The sequence below is a fragment of the Equus przewalskii genome, chromosome 2 (assembly GCF_037783145.1).
Source record: "Equus przewalskii isolate Varuska chromosome 2, EquPr2, whole genome shotgun sequence".
Taxonomy (NCBI): Eukaryota; Metazoa; Chordata; class Mammalia; order Perissodactyla; family Equidae; genus Equus; species Equus przewalskii.
The window spans coordinates 18075803-18097112 of NC_091832.1; the positions used below are offsets into that span (position 1 = coordinate 18075803).

At 44.3% G+C, this 21310-nt stretch overlaps 1 long non-coding RNA gene across 3 annotated transcripts; it reads left to right on the forward strand.

Moving 5' to 3' along the window:
• Nucleotides 1-163: 163 nt before the first annotated feature.
• Nucleotides 164-17428, forward strand: LOC139079366 (uncharacterized). Of its 3 annotated transcripts, none has more exons than XR_011532952.1 (5): nt 164-181; nt 4342-4442; nt 11634-11841; nt 15041-15170; nt 15958-17428. It is a non-coding gene; the product is annotated as an uncharacterized lncRNA (long non-coding RNA). The 3 variants fall into 3 exon arrangements; XR_011532951.1 differs by lacking the exon at nt 164-181 and adding an exon at nt 1084-1340 and having other exon boundaries at nt 4324-4442; XR_011532950.1 differs by lacking the exon at nt 164-181 and having other exon boundaries at nt 3006-4442.
• The last annotated feature ends 3882 nt before the right edge of the window (nt 17429-21310 follow it).

The following is a 21310-nucleotide window of genomic DNA, read 5'->3' on the forward strand; positions in this document are numbered from 1 at the left end:
TGTTTATATGTAAAAATCTTTGTTTCTCTGAAGAGGTAGTCTTGCTTTAACCTTCACACTTTGCTTTTTTTGTTATTCACAACCAATAGGTCACAAGACAAGTGGCTCAGTGCAAATGTGCAAAAAGGTTTCAGGTGGAGCAGATTGGAGAGAATAAATACCGGTAAGGAAGAGAAAACCAGTCCTTTGTGGTGGTGGTCCTCCTATGTGGCCCTTTCAAGTGAAAACAACCTGACACACAGCAGACTCAATGATCCCACCTTCCCACTAGAGATGCTTAGAGGACCAGAGCTAGTGGGTCTTGAGATGTGGTCGCTCTCTGGCCCTAATCTCTATAGAGTCCAAATGTCAGGTGTCCTCTTGGGTAAGCTTAGTGCCCTACATAGTCCCATCGGAGAAATAGTGCCATATCTAGCTAATAATAACTTATACTTGAGTTCCAGTATAGGAGACATTTTAGAGCCCTCTGTTTACTGCTGACCAAAGTCTTCGGGGAACTGAATACACCATTATCTGATAACTGGCCATTCACCCCAAAGAGCTGATCCTCGTGAGCCTGAGTGGCTCCCAGGCTCAAAGAGGGCTGGAGGAACTGCGTCAAGGCCCCAAGGGACACTGTGCCTGCTGGACTACAAATAGGGCCTAAGGTGTACTGGGGAGACGCCAGGCTCTGTGAAGTCTTCCCTGGAAAGCTGTGCTGAGTGTGGACATAACTGACAGGGAGCTCTGCTGTGTTGTAGCTTCTTTTGAGACCAAGGTCGAGGCATAGAAGGAATCTGAAAACAGACTTCCTAAAATATATCTAGCAGCTTGTCAGGATCCTCTAAATCCTAAGGGAAAATCTAGGATTGGCAAAGAGGATTTAGATGGCCATGTCAGATTGCACAGTTATACGCCCCAAATTAGGAACGGGAAAATCTGGGTTCCGTTAGTATATCAAAAATGTCTTCAAGTACACCAAAACCACATTGTGCTGCTCATAGCTGGGGGGTGTTGGATGACTGCCTTGTAGCCAACCCAGGGCATTTAGTTAATGAAGCTCCAAGCGATCTTATGCTTGCTTGTTGAGTTTTGTTTCGTCTTTTTAATTACGTATGAGAGAAATGAGTTAACAAGAACAACATTGAGTGGAAAAGTTAGGTCTTCTTAATCTGTCAAGCCACATCCTGTGCCAGGAGCTTAGTAAGAACACGGTCAGTGAGTGTCACTCTCCTTGAAGACTGGTAACGTTATCACATGATTTTCATTCCTTAGTGTTAATTTGACAAAATGTTCTTTTTTTTTCTTCCATTTCCTCCATCCTTTACTCTCACTGTCTGTAGTTCTTCCTCGGCAATCAGGTACAGTGTGCCTTGCAACATTCTTCTTCTCCATGGGAATGGTCTGTGTAGCTAACGCTGCCTGTTCTTTGCTGTGGGGAGAGGACGTAATCTGAAGCATGCCTGGGTCACACCTGGTTGTCTTACCAAGTGGAGAAACTGAACAGGGCTAGTATTGCAAAGCTGTCTTAGTAGCAAAAGGATATAAGTACATGTTTTCTAAAGGAGATGAAATTTTCCATTCAAAATTAGATTGTCTGAAGACAATGATATTATGCTGGACTGAGTTAGAAGTAATAAGGTTCAGGGAAGATTGACACCATGCTATCAATCCATCCCACTTCTACAAAGAGCCTGACCTTGTGCTTCTATGTTGGGAGTCAGAATACCAGACAGCACAGTTCTGATTTATACCAAAGTCTTTTGATAGTGAACACAAATTTTATCAGGTACACTAAGTCGAAAAGTCTTGGGGTATTTAAGTACTCAGTCTGTTTAAATACTTTATTAATATTTATAGTTACCTGCACTTATATTGTATTTTATAATTATAAGGTACCTGAGAAGTGTACTGTGAAAATCATCATTGGCTATAGCCTGAAGTTTGCCAATTATGGCCAGCCAGCAAAATCTAATGGGATCGAATTAGATTTGCAAAAAAAGATTGAATGTTTTTGACTGCACTTGGTAAGTCTTAACCTTTTAGATCTTTTTGAGGGCTCTGGTCTTGGTGTTTTCAGATGGAAGGAAATTGCATGGGTGAAATCTGTCTTGTGATATGAAATCAGAAACACTAAGAGTTGATTTGAAGCCCTCAATCAATGTTAAGTTCTAGGCACTGCAATTAATCACTAACTACAATAACCTTCTGCACCAGCGGGAAGAACAGAAGATAGAAAGAAACTAAAGACAAGAACAGTAAAACTTGCTTTAAATAAATCGTTGCTTAAGAATGCCAAGTAGTATATAAAGGATGTGCCTGTTTGCTAATGACTGCATGCGGTTACCAGGGCCCCTTCAAAATGCCACTGACGTCTTCCTCTACTGGTCCATTGACCAGCAGAGGGTCAGATGAGTTAGTTCCAATGTTGGGAACAGAATTATGAAGCTCATTTTATATACGAGGCACCTGAGGCCTAAAGGATCATATGCCAACAGTCACACAGAGCTAATGTCATAGCCACTGCAAGAACCTTTGTCACTGTAAGGGATTCTCCATTTAAGAGAAGGAAACAGAAGTTACCATTGCCCCTAAAACTCTGTTCTGAGGTGTTTTACTCACTGATGACCCAGCTCTGCCAGGCTTGTGCGGGTCCCCATTTTTAGAGCTGCCATAACCACTTCCGCTGCTCGTCACTCTGGCCTCAACTTCCCCAACCACTTTGGCCTCTGGTTTGGGTCAAACCCTTTTTTTCCCCCATACCTCAGCAAAAATAAGTTAGAATCTTTCAGAGGGATCTTTAGTAAGGAATTAAAGGGAAAAAAGCATGAAATAAGTGGAGTAATTCTAAAGGCTGACAAGTAAATTACAGGCCCTAGTAATGTAAGGATAAAGTACATCTTGGGTCCTTCCCGATTCACTCTGGAGGGCCTTTAGGCCCTATTTCCTTTCTCTCCTCAGCTGTCCAGAGAAGACCCCAAATAGTGACTCAGGCCGTTGCTGCTCGTGGATGTGGTGGAATCCTCGATTCCTCCCAAAGTGCCTCCCCGTTTTCACTTATTGGGCCAGCTTCTGAGGGAGACGCCCACAGAGCCGGAAGGGGCAGCTTCTTTCCCAGGACAGGTCGTTTATTCCCTGACATCTCTGTGGGTCCCCGCTTTACCATGCTGTTGCTGTAGTCACTTTGTATGAAAACTTAAAAACTGTATGAGATGAAAGATGTAGGGCTATTTTTATTTTCAAAGTGAGGGGCTTGGGAGAGGGGTGATATTTTTTTCCATCATCTTGCCTGTATAAACAGTGCACTTGATCAGTGCAAAGTAATACAGAGAATTACCAGAAGTACATTCATTGTGAAGGAGGTTGGTTACGTGTCCTTCTCAAACACCCTTTTTGGCATTTTCAATTTTTGTACCTTGTTTCAAGATAAAAGTCTGTCCTCTCTCCCAGGAATACTCTCCTTGAATTAAATAATTTCAGGAATTCTCTCTCTCCAACCAACTGTTTGGTTTTTGTTTTAGGATCTCAGCATGATTCTCTTTTGTTGCCTCTTTATTTTGGGAAGAGGGTAATTTATGTAATGGGAAACTCCAAAGGTTGACAGGGCTGGGAAGTAGGAATGTTAGACAGGAAAATATAAATATCAAAAAGTCATACTTGTTTTAACATCCCGAAATGATTGTTGAATAGTATTTATAATCAGCATGGTAGATTAAAATTTCAGTTTCTTCAGCTAACCTTTAGAATAAATACCAGCTAATCATTTATTCAGCTGAAGAAACTTTTCTGCTGGTGACATCACAATTAGAGAATGTGTCTATTTCTGAAAACCTATTGTGGAAAATCAAATTTCCTTCTAAGCTTATAATAATAATGATGCTTTGCAAGGGTTTCCTTGAGGCTTGAAATATTATTTGCTGTTCCCCATTTAACTTTTGAGCACACTGTATTCGGAAGCTGACATCCACCTTATAGCTACCTTTTCTTTTATGAAAATAAACTAGCATGACAAAGAATTTTATTATTGGGATTTAATTTAGGCAGAACCTTTAAAAGAATCAAAATGAGCTAATGTTGTATCTATCCTCCATCTTGCCCCTTTGGTGTCGAGGCATGACCATCAGAAGTTAACTTTATCCCAGTAGAAAGTATATCAAGACACTGGTCTTTAGTTTGATATTTTGGCTTTCCCATATTTAAAATTCTTTTGTGAAAAATGCAAAATAGTTAAAATTCTCTCCAAACTATCAAATTGTCATTCTGTCTGAATACAGTCTGCTTTGGAAAGAAAGTCTAGCCCTGCTGCAAGGCATGCTCACTCATCAGTTTCCCTTGGTCCTGCAGTTCGGGGACTCCCAGCAGGCTGCGGCTGGTCCGCATCCTGCGCAGCACAGTCATGGTCCGTGTTGGTGGAGGATGGATGGCCCTGGATGAATTTTTAGTGAAAAATGACCCCTGCCGAGGTAAGGAACCATCCTGAGCGTGAATTATGTGTTAGGTACGCCCTCACCGCTGATCTTTCATGCTTCTACAAAGTGGCGGTAGTGGGGTCTGTTTATTTTGTTGTTGGGCTGCCCAGATTTTGTCCCACTAGCACAGATTAGAACTTGTGGGTGCCAGAGAAGACCAGGGAGAAAGCAGGAGAGGTTGATGCTGGCAGGGGAGATGGGTTTTGAGAGACACAGTAACAAGAACTGGGAATTTGTTGGTGTCAGGGAACCTTTAGTTTGAGGTATTAAATTAACACTAGCCTAGAAAGGAGTCTGATGAAGCCCTTCAGTTTCCCTGTTAGTGCTCCTGATCCCTCTGCCTATACTTCCTGGGCCTGAACCTTGGGGAGTATTGGGCCCCTCCCATGTAGGGAAGGACTGGGGAGCTCCCTTGACCAGGAGGAGGGATAAGGAGCCTGGGGCAGTGAGCCTAGACACTTCTAAGACAGATGATCACCTAAGCAAGACCTCAGGGTATCTGTCTGCTAAACATGAAAAGGCTGGCATGCCAGCCGAAGGCCAGAGAAAACGGTGATTTAATGAGTGATGGCATCTGCAGCTAGAGGCGTGTGAGAGCTGCAGAAGGGGAGAAATGATCAAATTCCAGTTGCTAACTCCTCTTCAACTGCATCCTTTCCTTTTTCCTGTGAGCCAAGCTGCATGTGGGTATACAGGAGGCTCCCCCACTGTCTGCCAGTTTATGTTTCTTGACCAGTTTTTGCGTTTCCTGCTCTGTCTCTGTTTCTTTGTGTTTATATATTTTTTATTCTAGTTCACCATCCTGGGAGTAAAATAAGCCCCATCCCCAGCTCTTCGATTTCCAGTCAGTCTCCCATAGGTTGGCTTTTAAGCTTTGTCCCTCCTACCCACACCCCAGCCCGTTGAGAATGGCTTTGCTTCAACTATAGCGCCTCTTGGCTCTCTGGTATCTGCTGCCTTTATGAATGCTTTCAAATAGCCAAACCATAGCTTTTCTAACTGTGATAAGTTGACAGAGCATAAAATGCTCCTGTTGAGATAGTACCCATGGAATTTGTTCTGAGTTTCTGTTTATTTAACAAATACTTATATAGCTTTATCCACCACACACTATTATAAGCACTTTACAAATAATAACACATTTACAGCTCTGTAACTGTAGATGCTATTATCTCCTTTTTATAGAATGGGAAATTGAAGCATAGAAATGTTAAATAACTTCCCTGAAAACAGACAACTAATAAATGTCAGAGACAAGATTCAAATCCAAGACAGACAGGCTCTAGAGTGGTGTGCTCCTGACCAAGCTGCTGTGTGTCTGTGAGGCTACATACCCCCCACCACCATACCCCTTTTTGTGTGTCTATTACTGGTCCAGCCTGTATAATTAAACTATTAAGGCTTATTTATAAACCTAGCAGAAATGTTTACAGTGTAGTTATGTAACTTCTTTGGAAATGACGTATAGTCATATTCTGAAGCATTTAGAGATAAAGGGTGCAATTCTCACAAGAATTCAGATATGCCTGTAAATAGTTCCTCTTATTTTAACTCATCCTGCATTTACTCCAATAAACCAGAGTAATCATTTTCGTTAGGAGTTCCTTTTTTAAAAAGTAGTTAATTTTGAAAACATCTATTCTGATAAAAATCTTGAAAAAGTTTAATGAGTTTTAGAGTTTAATTATATTGCAAACCAACTTCCTTGATATGAAAGTCCTCTGTCATTATTTTAAATGAGGAGCAATATATATATCATTTCAACCATAACTCAGTAAAACATTATTCCTTCCCAAATCTATTAATAAGGTTTTGTTTTTCCTGTCATGTCATAGCACTAAACAAATAAAAACAGAGATGCTGCATGTGATGTTTGGGAATCGTTGGTTGCCTGTTTGCTGCCTGCTAAATGTGCTCTATTTACAATAACATTATGCTGCTGGCCAAGGAAAACATTGCTTGCTTTGTCCTATCTTAATAGCTAAAAATTGGAACCCCAAGAAAATTTGGGAGAGCCATCTAGTAGCTATTTTCTATGGAACATAGTAGCCCTTTTCAGCATCCCTTGGAGCAAACAAGGTAAGGCTTTCCTCCTTGCCTCTCCAGGAGTGCGCTCCTAGAGTTCAGCAGTCACCTCAGGTCCACTGACTGCAGAGTTGAGAACTCCCCAGCCGTCGTAGATACCATAGCTCTACCACTGATGGATAGGGCGAGCTACTTCTAATCAAATGAAAAACTGTGCTGGGGCTAGCATGATGTAATAAGTGACTTCCAAAGAGCATAGTTTGAAGCTGTCTAGGGTTCTGTGAGGATTAATGTGGCTTCTAGAAGCACCACTTGGTGTAAATTTTGTATTCATTTGTGTAGCATTTCCTTGGCTCTCTGGACCACAGAAAATGTTATACTGAGGATAGTACAAAATTTGTAATAATGTTACAATACCGATATGCAGTATCATTTATCTCCTTTTACACAGATGTTTATGCATGTTGCTTTAGCCAAATGTAAAAGGTGAAAATACTCAACTAGGTAGGTTCCTGGTGCTGCCAAAATTGGAGATTTCAGTTTCTGAATTCATCCATGGCCAAGGAAATCATGATGTTTTGGATGGAGACTAAAAAAACACCTCAGCCTAAAGAATAGGTATGCCTTTACCTTAGGGTACTGTGTTTTTGAGCATTAGATAAATTAGTTCTCCCAAATAGGTGAAGATGTAGAAAACTTCATTTATGAAGATTTAAAGGACACAATTTGGCTTAGAACTGATTTTTTTTCTGTTATTTTGATAAAATACATGTAACATAAAATTTACCATCTTAACCATTTTTAAGTGTTCAATTCCGTGGCATTAAGTACATTTACGCTATTATACCACGATCACCTGTCCATAGAACTCTTTTCGTCTTGTAACCCTGAAACTCTGCACCCATTAAACAATACTTAGAACTGAATTTTGACCAACAGGGCTGTTCCAGCCAACATCAGTGGCCAATATAAGTCCCTTAGAAAATGATGGCCTCGTTAGTGGTTGAAAAACTGAACTTGAGATGGCTACCTTCAGGGTCTGGTCCACAAGATGCAGTCGTTAAAAAACTCCCCAAAAAACCATGGTCAAATGCATTTGGAAGACACCGAGTTAAAGCTAAGTGGTTTCTTTACTGCAGGACTTCCCAGAGCTTACAAACTACTGCTTGCATTAGGGCTTTCCTGGGGCAAGGCGGGGTATGCAGTGTTTACTGAACTCCTTTTTGTAGGGAAACGCCTCAAAAACCTCAGTCAGTTTGGGAAATTCTGCTCTAAGCAATGAAGGACCATCAAAGAATTTTGAGCTATTTGGAGACGTCAGCTTTTTATTAAGAAATTCCTTCTGGGGAATGGAGAGTGAGGGAGGGATGGGGACTGAGATGAGAAACAAGGAGACTTGTTGGAAGCCTGTTAGAGCCGTCCAGGGTGGAGATGCTGCATGAGCCACATTAAGTGTAGGAGGGTCTGGAAGGCTTGGCTGACTCCAGAAGCGTTAGAAGGTAGATGAATAGACTGAACTGCCATCGGGAGGGAGGGACCTACATCACCAACCAGGTTTTTTTAGTCATGTCTAATCAGTCATTGGATATAAGATTCTGACGTCCAGGAGGAGGGTCTGCTCTGGGGATATATTTGAAAGTCAGGCATGACCCTATGGTGGCACTGAGGTCTCAGGTGGATGAGCTCATCACCAGGTCAGAAATCTAAGGGGAGAACAGGACTGTGGACGGAACCGAGGGGCCCGTCAGTGTTAAGAAGTGGGCAAGAAGGAGTTGTTGGAGGAAGCGGTGGGGGGAGGTTTCAAGAAGAGCAGTTAGTAATCCCCCATAGGCAAATTACAAAAGCAGAGAGGGGTTTGTACCTGTCAGATTGTCAGATCTGCACATGTTCTCTCTCTGAGTAATACAGCGAGCATGGGGCAGAGTGAAGTAAATTGAATATACTCATACATTATTTTAGAGAGTGTATGTTGCTATAAAATTTTGGAGATCAGTTGACGAGTATTAAAAACCTTAAGTGTGTATCCTTTGTCCCCAGCAAATTGACTTGTAGAAATTTATCCTAAGGAAGTCATTATGGATGAGCACAAAGGCTTCTTCCAAGCTGTTTGTCACACAGCATTGTATACTATGTTTAAAAAAGTGTAAGCAGGGGCTGGCCCTGTGGCCGAATGGTTGAGTTCGCGCGCTCCGCTGTAGGCGGCCCAGTGTTTCGTTGGTTCGAGTCCTGGGCGCGGACATGGCACTGCTCGTCAGACCACGCTGAGGCGGTGTCCCGCATGCCACAACTAGAGGGATCCACAACGAAGAATGTACAGCTATGTACTGGGGGGCTTTGGGGAGAAAAGGAAAAAATAAAATCTTTAAAAAAAAAAAAAAGTGTAAGCAAATTAAAAATACAACACAGGGGGCCGGCCCCCTGGCCAAGTAGTTAAGTTTGCACGCTCTACTTTGGCAGCCCAGGGTTTCACAGGTTTGGATCCTGGGCGCCGACATGGCATTGCTCATCAGGCCATGCTGAGGCGGTGTCCCACATGCCACAACTAGAAGGACCCACAACTAAAATATGCAACTATGTACTGGGGGGATTTGGGGAGAAAAAGCAAAAAACAAAAACACAGAGTTGGTTAAATAGACATCCATATGATAAAATGATACTTTGCAACTAGTTGAAATTATGCAAGACATATAGAACATCGAGGAATGTTCCTGATGTTTTTGTATTAAAAAAATATATGTATGTGTATACACACACACACACACACACACACACACACACACACACACACACACATATATATACAGTTGTGCAAAGGAATAAAGCCACACCAACATTTTAATAGTGATGTCCCCTAGGTTATAAGATTAAGCAACTTTTATTCTCTTTGTACTTTTCTGTATATTTCAGCCTTTCTACATTTTAAAAGGATTCTCCTCTGAGGCAGAAGTTATCAGTGACCTTTGCCAGAGTACTTTCAGTGGTGTGATGGGGACAGAAGCCTGAGTGGGATGAGGAGAAAGTGGAGACAGCTACTGTAGGTGATGATGCCAGGAGCTGGGGTGCTGGAAGCGAACAGCTCGTGTAGAAGACATTGGTTGTAGTCGTAGCCCTGCCATGGCTTTCCTGGACCTCAGCCTCTGAGTGCTTCAGTTCCTTAGGGACATAGGGATGCTGGCTGGTTGCTGATGATGGTGAAGTGCAGTACTGCCTGTAATCACAGTTTGTAAATGGCACGGTGCATGGGGAACATGATGTTATTATATTATTACATTTAAAATGTCATTGCCCTCATCTGAGATCCATTTCTGAGTCTTTCTCTTCTGTCACTTTGTTGTTTTTTTTGGGAGAGTTGGCTCAGAAGTAAACTATTAATGTTTACTAGGTTTAAACCACACATCTAAAGTTCTTTAAACAATTCTGGTGTCTGAATCCTCAGCTGAGTAATGATTTTTCACTGATCAGTGTTATCTTGGTACTTACTGTATGTCCACCATTGTGCTGGGTACTTTAACAAACACAAGATAGCTAAGTTCTGATTCCATAGTTTTTTATGATGCGAAGTCTTACTGAAATACCCAAGTTAGTGCTGAAGGAAACTCTCTAAGAATCATTTAGTAGACACGAGGGAAGTGCTTAAGTCCAGAAAACGGATAAGTAGAGGCCAAGGAATGACCCTTAAGGGGCAAGTTCTCTGGGGCCCGAGGAGGAAGGAAACAGCTTAGCATTCCAGGGAGCATTAAATCGTAGACCATCTGGACAAGGAGGACTCTGAGAGATCTGTCAGTCTGGTCACCTCTAGTGAGCCTGAAGAAACAGGCCCAGAGCAGGAAGACCTGGTTGGGGCAGTCTGACCACTGTGAGTCAGAGCCTTTGATATCCAAGTTAGTCCTTTAACCTGATACTTTGTTGTGTCAACATAATAAATTGAGAAGAATTTGGATTTGATTAGGAATTTGGAACCACACTGCTTGGACACTCATAACAACCTGATTTAAAATCTGTTTCTACCAAGATTCCTCAAATTCCTTGAGGATGTGTGGGGTTAAGCAGAACAGAGAGTAGCACAATTACCTGAAATCCTCTACACTTGTAGTTTCTGGCTAAAATAAAAAATCTAAAATAGAAAAGAACGACAAATATTTTGTTTATAATGGTTCCCTTCTCCCAGGCTTCGCCAGCAGTCCCATTTGTCTAGATTTATCTAGTACATTCTAAAAAGTGAACAGTTTAGGATGAATGAGGTGGTAGAAGGTTGTTGCAGGATAACACCTTTCAGTGAGAAAAAGTTCTTAAGAACATATTCCAGAGGAATTATTTAGTAGTATCTTTCACATTTAACATTTGTTTTGGCTGTACTTGGTATCTTCTGACCGAATCCAAATTTTAAGTTCTGGTCTGACAGTTCCAGAAGGCCATGGGACAGCACTGTTGGCCTTCAGTGCTATTTCCAGATTCTTTCCCCCTTACCATTCCTTTCCCACTTGCCATCTTCCCTTCAGCTTCTCATCGCTTCCAGTTTTTGACTTAACAGTTTCTCACTGGCAAGTTTTGTGCATGATCTTGATCTTTCTCTCTCTCCTCCCACATGTTTACTTCTTAGTGATTCTATCCTGATCTTTTTACATACTGAGTTCCTGGACCCCTTTCTTTAGGATTGTTATTGACTAATTTTACATAGAAGAGTCTAGACAATGTCAATTTCAGGGATCGTCTTCTTTACTATTTCATTACCACGTATCCTGCAAAAGTTGAGCAACAGTACACATGTACTATGAGAGAGAAAAAGAAGGGTTTTTATTTAACCTCAGAGGTTTTTGAATTGCTGCATCTGCTTTTGTTTGACCAGCTACAGTGTGCTTACCCCAGGGGACAGTGGCAAGGCAAGATCATGACGATAGAGCGGGATGGTACTTTGTATACAAACATTTCTTTATTCTAGCAAACCTAGGGGCTTATTAAATGTGTTTGCAATAGGTAAGAATCTTGACAAGGCTGATAGATCATGAATTTATCTCTATTTTAAAAATAATTCGATATATGGTACTAAACCTATAACTTATATAACTGTTATCATGGGGTCAAGCAGCTGTATGACCATCAAAGGTAATATTTTTTAAGATTAACTGACATTGTATATATGTGTGGTTATTCCCTTTTTAGCACGAGGTAGAACTAACATCGAACTTAGAGAGAAATTCATCCTACCTGAAGGGGCATCCCAGGGGATGACCCCTTTCCGATCACGGTGTTGAGGTTGAAACCATCTCTGGCAGCCTCCCCTACTCGCTCCAGCTCTAGTGCTAGTCAGAGTAACCACAGCTGTACGTCCATGCCATCTTCTCCAGCCACCCCAGCCAGTGGCACCAAGGTACGTACTGATCTCCATTATGCCCTTCTTCCCTGTTCCCATCTTTGCAGATAATCATTGTTCAGTGTAGCCTCTGAAAGACTCCAGTGAGGAGAGCAATGTGAAGACATACAGACCAAGCTCTACCTAGGCGAGGCTGACCAGGCCCTAGTGGTACACAGATACAGAACCTTTCAGATGACTACAGAGGACATTTGTTAAAATGTGAACTCAGGTCATTAAGTCAGAAACGCTTCTTTCCACATGTTCCCAGTTTGAGTGTGAGCCCATTCAGAGTTACTAATTTTGAAAATCCGGGCACTATCTGTGCAGCTGGAGCTAACAGAGAAATTTGCTGTTATGATGGGTGATGTACAAAGAATGCTGTTGCCTTTCAGCCTGGTCCCTTTCATCCCGTTGGACTGATATGCATTTTATTTTGTTTTCTGTTTCTTTAAAATTTAGTGTCTTCTATTTATTTTTTTGTTCCAAATTTGCTCCCTTTCTGTTCCATTTTCAATTGTTCCCGTCCTTCCCTTTGGATTTCCGTTTCACAGACTCCACTTCAGTTCTCTCGCTGTTATGACAAACCCTGGTTGGTAAACAGTAAAGCTGGCGCCCCTGTCAGGGACAACCATGACCTGACCTCCAGCTGCTCAGCCCTGAGGTAGAGTATGGCTTTGCTGACTAAGGACACAATCAAGGCGAGGCCCTCGCTAATGCCAAGAACTTGACCAGCTATTCTTCCTGACACGAATCCATGCTCTTATCCGTCTTTGTGGTGCTTGCTCTCACAGCTGATTCATCTAGTCAAGTGTTTTTCAGGAGTTTCTAACTCGGATTCACCAAAATTGGAGATAAATAAGAGATGCCTAAACTGGATTCTTTAACAACTTTCTAACAGTCTTTAGAATGATATTTGTTCAGGATGATAAACAATGGTTATTCTTGGTGATTTGTTTATTGATATTGCTTATAATCAGGCCTCTTGGAGTCTCCAAATGTCAGATACGCAGACGAGTTACGAACACTTGAAATTCGACTATGGTGCATGTTCAACAGTCCCTCTTTGCTGTACAGAAGAGTGGTTGGTGCTCCCCGCCCTGAGCCACATCCCAGCGGCGGTTGGTATCTCCACACTGGTCTGAGGTGTGGGTGCTATTTATTCCAGCCAAGCACAGAATCAGTGAACACTGCTCTGAGGCTCAGATTTTAGCTTCTGAATCTCTTGGCCTAGGCACTTGGGTGTGTACAGCCTTGATTTGAATACACATGCTAGCAATTAAGCATGTTCAAGTGCAGTCATTATAATGCCCAAGCACTTTTGGAAGAGCAGTGTTTCAGAAACAAAACATGGGCTTAGCGGCTTGTCAGTAGCAGTACAATTTGCATTCCAGCTCCTTCTGGGAGCCATTGGATTCTTATGCCTCAAAAGAGAGCGTTGTCTTCAATCCTGTAAAGCCTCAGCCAGAGGAAGCAGCGGGGACAAGAAGCCAATGCCTGTGAATGGGCTGCTGCTTTGGGGTTCGTCCCGCTCCACACTAAAACCAGTTCAGGAATCTGTCTGATTTGAACGTGATCTGGGGACCTACTGCCACTAAGACCCCAAGACTCAACCTGCTTGTCTTGATTTCCTCTTCCTTGATGGCTCCAGTTTCATGAAAGTCTCAAAAGTTCTAAAATTTTCAATGTTTTAATTATGAAGTGCAAATTCTCATAGGATTCTGCTAGATCAGCCTTTGTTTTGTCTTAGGGTTTTACCTTTCGTTTCATTTCATTTTGAGGTTTCATCTTTCCTTACCTGTTGGTGTTCTACAGGCCGTGTCCTGACGTGGACTCCAGCCCAGGGTCCCTGGGGCTGTGGGCTCCCCAGCAGCAGTGCTCACAACAGCGTCTGAAACTGGTGCTCTTCCTCCTGTGTGGGCCAGGAGGGTTTGTGCTTGAATGTTAATCACTTCCTGTCGCTTTTGCTTTTTCTTTATAAGTTAAAGAAGCACAAGAAACACAATGAAATCGGTTGCTTTATTCTTCTATCTGTATAAACATCTTAAAGGTCCTGGAAAACAATTTACACAGTTGATTTCACAGAAAAATTAGAAGCACCTGCTGTGGCATGAGTGATGTCTAAAACAGATCTAAAATATTCTTTCTCCAAATTAAGTGTACCACTATCTTCAAAAAACCACTCAAATAGGAGATGTGGCTCCTACCAGTAGCAGTGATAATCACATCCACCCAGCTCTTTTCCAGTCTAGGAAGTGCTTCCTGCTCATGATTTATTCATTCAACAAGTTTTTATTGAGCCCCTTTTCTGTACCAGACACTGCTTTAGGTGCTGAGGATGTGACAGTGAACAAAACAAAGCCCTGCTTTTATGGAGTTTACCCTTGAATGCAGGAGGACAGACAACAAACAGGGAGCCTCCCGGGGCTGACGGCGGGGCAGCAAGGAGGCCAGCCTGGCTGGATGGATGAAAGAGAGGGAGTGCGGTAGAAATGAAGTTGGAGAGGCAGGGTCTGTCCCTGCTTTCCTCAGGGAGAAATAATGACACAGGTGTTAATTTAGATAAGTCACAGAGCCCCGACCCCAGCCAGGGTCTTTTGGCTCCCCATTCAGAGCCTCATTCCTGATCCCACAGTCCCACTCTTGTGTACTTCTACTAACCATTTATTTGATCCACAAGTCGAGTAATTGTATCTGCATTTGCCAATGAGGAAGTAGAGTGGAGATCTTAACTTCTACTGAAGTTACTGCACCTACCTAGTAATAGAGGTTGGAGTAACATTTGTATTTCCATATTAAATATTTGTGGCTAGAACTCATATTTCAAACGTCTAGCCTCAAAACTTGGATACTTGGGGTTATTTGAAATTTTTTTCCTTTACTCATTCATCATATTTCTGTTTGTTAAACTATTATAATCTTACTATTTGAGGAGTTTTTTCCCATTCTAGTGGAAATTTGTCATTAAGATAGAAGGTATTGGAAGATATTTTGAAATTTTAAATGAACATGAAACCTTTATTTTGGAAATCATCCAAATACATGACCTAGGACACTTTCAAATTAAATCTTTGCTTTCCTGGACTTTTAATTTGCTTTTCGATCAATTAGACATAAGGAGGCTCAAAATTGAACTTTAAATTTTAAAATCAAATTTTAAAATTGAACTTCCATCCAAGATTTCACCAAGTAAATATGACCTTTTTATCCTTTTAAGGTTATTCCATCAACAGGCAGCAAGTTGAAGCGACCGACACCAACTTTTCATTCTAGTCGGACATCGCTTGCTGGTGATACTAGCAACAGCTCCTCCCCCGCCTCCACAGGCGCCAAAACAAATCGAGCAGGTGAGTGTCTGCCCTCGTGCCTGTGCGCTGGGACAGGGTGAGGACGGGTGACCAGGCTAGGAATTTGGAAGCAGCAGCCTCTTAGCAACGGTTCACGGCCCCCTCCCAGGGACATGTCAGGAGAGTAGCCTTAGGTGTGGTGCCCAGAATGACAGACCTGCTTTACTTTTCTCTGTCACTACAGCCAGCTCTAATCTTGCCTCCTGAGAGCAGGTGCTTCAGAAAGGGCCTTCTGAAGCAGGACCTTCCTCAGAAGCCCAGTGTTGGGAACTGGCCCTTTGCTAGTAATTTTTCCAACGCCCCATATTTATTATTGCTGCTGGTGAGCCGAGAAAGTCAGAGGAGGATGGCATCTGTTCACCTGTTGATGTTCCTTGTGGGGACCTAGGGATTTGGCTTCATTTCCTGGCTCCCTGTTTCCTATCACTTCGCCCCCATTCTCAGTCTGCTCACACATTACCCCAGCTGGCAGGCTCTCATTTGTGCCAAGGTGATCGAACAGCCTCGCACGGCTCTGCTGTGGGGGCATATGAGGTAACGTGCTGTGGATAAAAGCTAGTTTCTGATCCTCAGAGCCAAGCTTCTCAAGCAGAATCACAAAGCCATAAAAGGTTTCAGCAACTTCTGGGTAGATGGGACGACCAGGGTTCAGAAAGGCTCTGATTTGCCCAACGTCACACAGCATATCAGGTGGTATTAGGATTAGAACCCTGGCCTCTAGTCACTTGTTCTCCCTCCCCATCCATGCTGTCTCTATTAAGTCTGCTGCTTTATTCTTGAATTCCAGACCCTAAAAAGTCAGCCAGTCGCCCTGGGAGTCGGGCCGGGAGTCGGGCTGGGAGTCGAGCCAGCAGCCGACGAGGAAGCGACGCCTCTGACTTTGACCTTTTAGAGACACAGTCTGCTTGTTCAGACACTTCAGAAAGCAGCGCCGCAGGGGGCCAGGGCAACTCCAGGAGAGGGCTAACAAAGCTTCCAAAATCCCAACCATGTCTAAGAAGACCACCACTGCCTCCCCCAGGACTCCGGGTCCCAAGCGATAACACTGTACAAGCACCCCAAGCCTCTGTCCACCTTGAATCCTGCTCCATACGTTGGGTGTATATTTATTCTGAACGGGAGAAGTTATATTGTTAAAAGTGTAAAAGAATAATTGTGTTATGAAGCTGCCTTATTTTTTTTCTTTTTGTAAGTTACTATTTTCATGTGAATATTTATGTAGATAAAATTTGCCTCCTGGTAACCCTGTAATGGATGGGGCCCAGAAATGAAATATTTGAGAAAAACAAGTGAAAAGGTCAAGATGCAAATGTGTATTTAAAAAACAAAAAGAAGAAAGAAAAGACAAGCCTCTAAATAGGGTTTCTGCGCGGTGCAGGGTTGTAAACCTGCTTTATCTTTTAGGATTATTCCTAAATGCATCTTCTTTATAAACTTGACTTGCTGTCTCAGCAAGAGAAATTATATTAAACAAAAAATAAGAATCCTGCAGTGTTTAAGGAACTCTTTTTTGTAAATCACAGACACCTCAATTAGCAAGAACTGAGGGGAGGGCTGTTCTAGTTGCTTTGTCCATTGTTTTTAATGTTGTGTGGTTTTAGCTGAGGGGAGGGAACCTCATCTAGGTAACGTTTGCACATGATACAGCAAAAGGAGTTTATTGCAATACTATCTTTGAATACTGTTTCAGTACTGGGTGTTTAAAGGACAAATAGCTGCTAGAATTCAGGGGTAAATGTAACTGTTCAGAAAACGTCAGAACATTGGAGTTTTAAGAGTCCTGGTTTATAACTTCCTATCCAGCCCAGCCAATAACTCCTGTGCTCACCAGGACCCAGGCCCTTGGCAGAGGGAGACTCCTTGGTGGCATTGTGAGTTATAGATTTGTTTATCTGCATTCTTTGCTATTTATTTAAATGGTCGATCAACTTCCCACAAACTGAGCGATTCCACGAGCCTATTCTGAAAATGTGGACATAAACACTTACTCATCCTTTAAAGGAGTTCACCAGCACACTTGTTAACAAGTCCCGTTTGCTTCCGTCTTTTTTTGTGCGTAATAAAATTAACTGACCAAGTGACCATGAAGAGGGGCTGTCTGGGGCTCCTGTTTTTTAGCTGCTCTTCCTCTTCAGCTCCGACCATGTTGCTGTGTGATTATCTCAATTGGTTTTAATTGAGGCAGAAACTAAAGCTCTACCAATGAACTGTTTAAAAACAAGACACACTTTTGTATTAAAATTGCTTGCAGTAACAAACATTTTGTATTTCCTGATTTTTATTCTCAACCATTTACCTTATATATAACATGTTACTCTGGGGTATGATTCTTTTGATGCATTATTCAAACGAGAATATCTTGATGGATAAATTATGGAGCTCATTAATAGATTTTTTTCTTGTTTGTTTTATCCTCATTAATTTTATTTAACAAGGGAACAAAGAAATAATCAGGCTATCGTTAACATAAATCTGTAGGGTATCTGCCCCACTTATGTGATTAAGCAAATACCAATATGTAAAAAGATTAGAAAATCACAGAGATCCTGGGGTTTGAGAGAATGGGGCCAATTTCCCACAGTGCACTGAAATTTCTGGTTAAATGACAGAATAGAATTTCAGAGGTAGAAGCAAAATCTGGTCATCAAATCTAGCTCCTTTATTCTACAGATGGAGAAACTGGAATGGGAAAAAGGAGGAGAAAGTGATTTGCTTGGATCACAGAACGAATAAATGGCAAAGTGGACCTCAAATCTCATCCTTGAGCTCCTGATTGAAGTCTGGCAGTTTTGTTTGCCCCAGCTCCTTAGTTGGCTTTATAATAATTAGAACAGCCAAAAATCAACTAATTCCAACAACAGGCATTAGACTGGGAAATAACTAGAGAACTTGAGAGGGAAGAGGGTTCAAGCTCAGCCGCCTGTATTCTTGATCAGAGGCAATACTCTTGTGATATGGGAGGTTGGTAAGACGGACACATGTTTGCCAAAGCTGTTTGAGGCCAAATATCCAGATTAAAAGAAATGTGCAGGCTGATAGATCCTGAAGGAAGTGTTTATTCTCCGTGGAACTGAGGAACTTTAAGATGCCAGAATTTTGTGTAGTATAGTGGTTTTTGCCCAAATTGCTTCTCCCTTTAGAAATTCTCCTGGCTGCAGAAGCATGCTGAAAACAGCTTGACAGCCATCTTTTCAGAGTCTGGACCATGGTCACTTGTTTTTCTTACAAGTCATTCAAATTTTCCTTCAGTCTTTGCAACAAAGCTCAGCTAGTGGTGGAATCTGCAGACAGTATATTTGCATTCAACAAACACCTGTATGCAAAACCATGTGGGAAATAAAGGGATGGCAGGAAAAGGGTTAAAATAAAATTACAGTTCTGTGATACAAGTGCTGAACAAGCAATGCAGATTTAGTGTCTGCTGGGATAGAGCATGAATGCGAGTTCCTGAGGCCTTGAAGGACAAATCGCTAGCATTAATGAGAGCTTAGTGTATGCCAGTCACCATGCTAAGTGCTCTAGATGCTTGCTCCTTTAATCCCCATCACTGTCCTACAATTGTGAGCCCCATTTACAGATGAGAAACCGCGCCTGAGAGAGGTTAAGTGACTTGCCCAAGGTCACAGTGTTGCCAGGTGGCTGGGGAAAGCCCTTGTTTGACACCACTTTCTGCAAGAAAGCTTCCCCACCTCAGTTCCCTTGCAGCTGTGGAGTTCTAGGATTCTACGCACACATCGCCGCCTCTGCTCCCTCTTCCCTTCCAGGCACTTTGCCCGCCCCTCTGTCAAAGAACAGCCTTCACTCTGCCTTCGGGAATGACTCAGGTTCACCTGACTGTCACCCCTGTTAGAGTGGGGGCCGCTCGGGGCAGGGAGCTGGCTGGCTTCATCTCTGACTCAGGCCACAGCACAGAGCAGCCCAGGGGTTGTTGCTGAATCGAATCGTGGGGTGACGCCCTTTGGAATGGCTAAAACCCAATGTTTAGGTTTATGGGAATGTGAGGCCCATTGTTTAAAGAACACAGCTATCTCCACTTGCCCTAAACTGAGTGAAATGATTTCTGCTGTTACAAGAATCAGCCCAGCACTGGGCTGCTTGCAGTCTAGCTGGGAGCCCGGTGTTGCACGACGCACACCCTGAGAATTACAGGCTAGATCTGAGGCCCCAAATGATAGTGTGGACTCAAAGGGGAGTGCAGAGGAATGCCCAGCGGCACAGAGAAGGACAGTGAAGGGCGCAGGAGATTCAGAGACCCAGACCAAGCCTAACAGTCAAGGACACCCCCTTGACTCTGCTCCCTGCCTCCACATGCAGTCACCAAGCCCTGTGGATTCAGCCTCATAACAGCCTTCTCCTCTGCCCTCCACCCATGGCCACTGTCTCCCTCTCTGCCCTCTCGTTACTGCGACTGTGTCCAACTGTGGCCCTGAGTCGAGTCTCTCTCCAGTCCATGGTCCCCTCTGCATCCAGGCTCTGGTCTCGCCCTGGGCACATTCAAGGCTAAGCTGCATTATCCTTATGATAAAGTTCAGCATCCTTATTGGGCCTTACCAGCGGTGTGGAAATTAACCTTTTGGGTAAGACAGACTAGGCATGGGCTTAAGGCAGCAGCAAATGATTGTTTAGATTTGAATTTTGGTATTTTTTAGAATTGAAGTCATCAAGGAAAAGTGCGAATTTTATTGGACATCATACATTCATTTTGAAGTTTAGCCTTGAATCTACCTAGGGGCCCATAACTGCCTGGAGTCCAGAGCCCTCATCCAGCCTCCCTGCAAGGCCCCTTGTGGTCTGTCCCTTGCCAGCCCCTCCAGCCTCAGCCTCACCCTCCCCTTTTGTCCTGCCCTTCTCCCCACTCCAGGCTCTCCAGGTTCCACTGAACAGCTCACCTGCACGTGGCCACCTGCCCCACCCCAGCTCCACTGTTGTGTGACCTCCGGTAAGCCTCTGTGTGCCTCAGTCTCCTCATCTGTTAACAGAGGGGATTTAAATGGCATCCACTCTATACAATGTATGTGCATGAAAGCCTTGCCACTATGTGGCAAGCACAATTCTAAGCACTCTAAATGGGTTTTGATGCAGAACGTGCCTGGCACACCGTAAGCGTTATTTGTTACCTGCCGTTGTTATGCTCCCTCGAATCTCAGGGCCTTGACACAAGCTGTTTCCTCTACCTGGAACACTTTCCTCCCACTGACCTTCCCTGTCCTCCCAGGCCAATTCCTTCTAGTCTTCCCAGCTCGGTCTAGGTGTCACCGCCTCCCAGCGCAGCGCCTTAACCGTAAGCGAATAGACGCAGTGAGAGCGCGCCTCGGGAAGTGCAGGCTGTGCGGAAGGGCTGGTCCACCGAGGAGTTTCCCTGAGGAGCCGTCTCTCTGTAGGCCGCTGAGGGCTGTGACAACTTAGACGCTCAAAGGCGCTTCCTGGACGCTGGCGAGGGCCCCAGAGCTCCTGGGACGGCCGGAGGCGGGTGCGCGTCTTCCGCGCCGGGCTGAATCGGCACCGGGTTCCCCGGGGCGCACAGCGAGAGCTGGCGGGGACCGCGCAGCCGCAGGAACAGCTGGGGCGGCCCGCGTGGGCGCAGCCCGGGAGCACGCGGGAGCCAGGTGGGTGGGCGCGCCGGGAGCAGCGACCGAGCAGGTGTCCGGAAAGGAGAAGCCCCCAACAACGGCTCAAGGGGACAGCGGGGAAGGCGCCGAGAGGCCGCGAGGAGCTGCGGTGGCGGGGAACGCGGGCCCGGCTGCTGCTGGCAGAGGAACGCGCCCCACTCTCGGGACATGGCCAGCACCCGCGGGGCCCCTCTACCTATAGACCCGGCTGAGGCGTTTCGGGTTCTGGGGCGACAGTCTGCGCACCAAGGCTGGGCTGTCGGGTCCCCCCGCTGGCCGGGCCGAAACTCGGGATCCCCGCCCAGGCGAGGGCGCCCGGACCCGCCCCGCGGGAGCCAGGTTCCTGATTTCCCCGGACAGCGCTGCTGCCCTGGGGTCCCTAGGCCGAGGCCCCCAGCCTGCAGGACGTCGCGGCCAGCGGCAGGGAGCGGAGCCCAGGACGACCCTGAGGCCCCTGACGGCCGGGCTGCGGACCCCTCGCCCGACGGGCGCATCGCCCACTAGCGGGTCGCATCTCGAGGTAGCCACCTC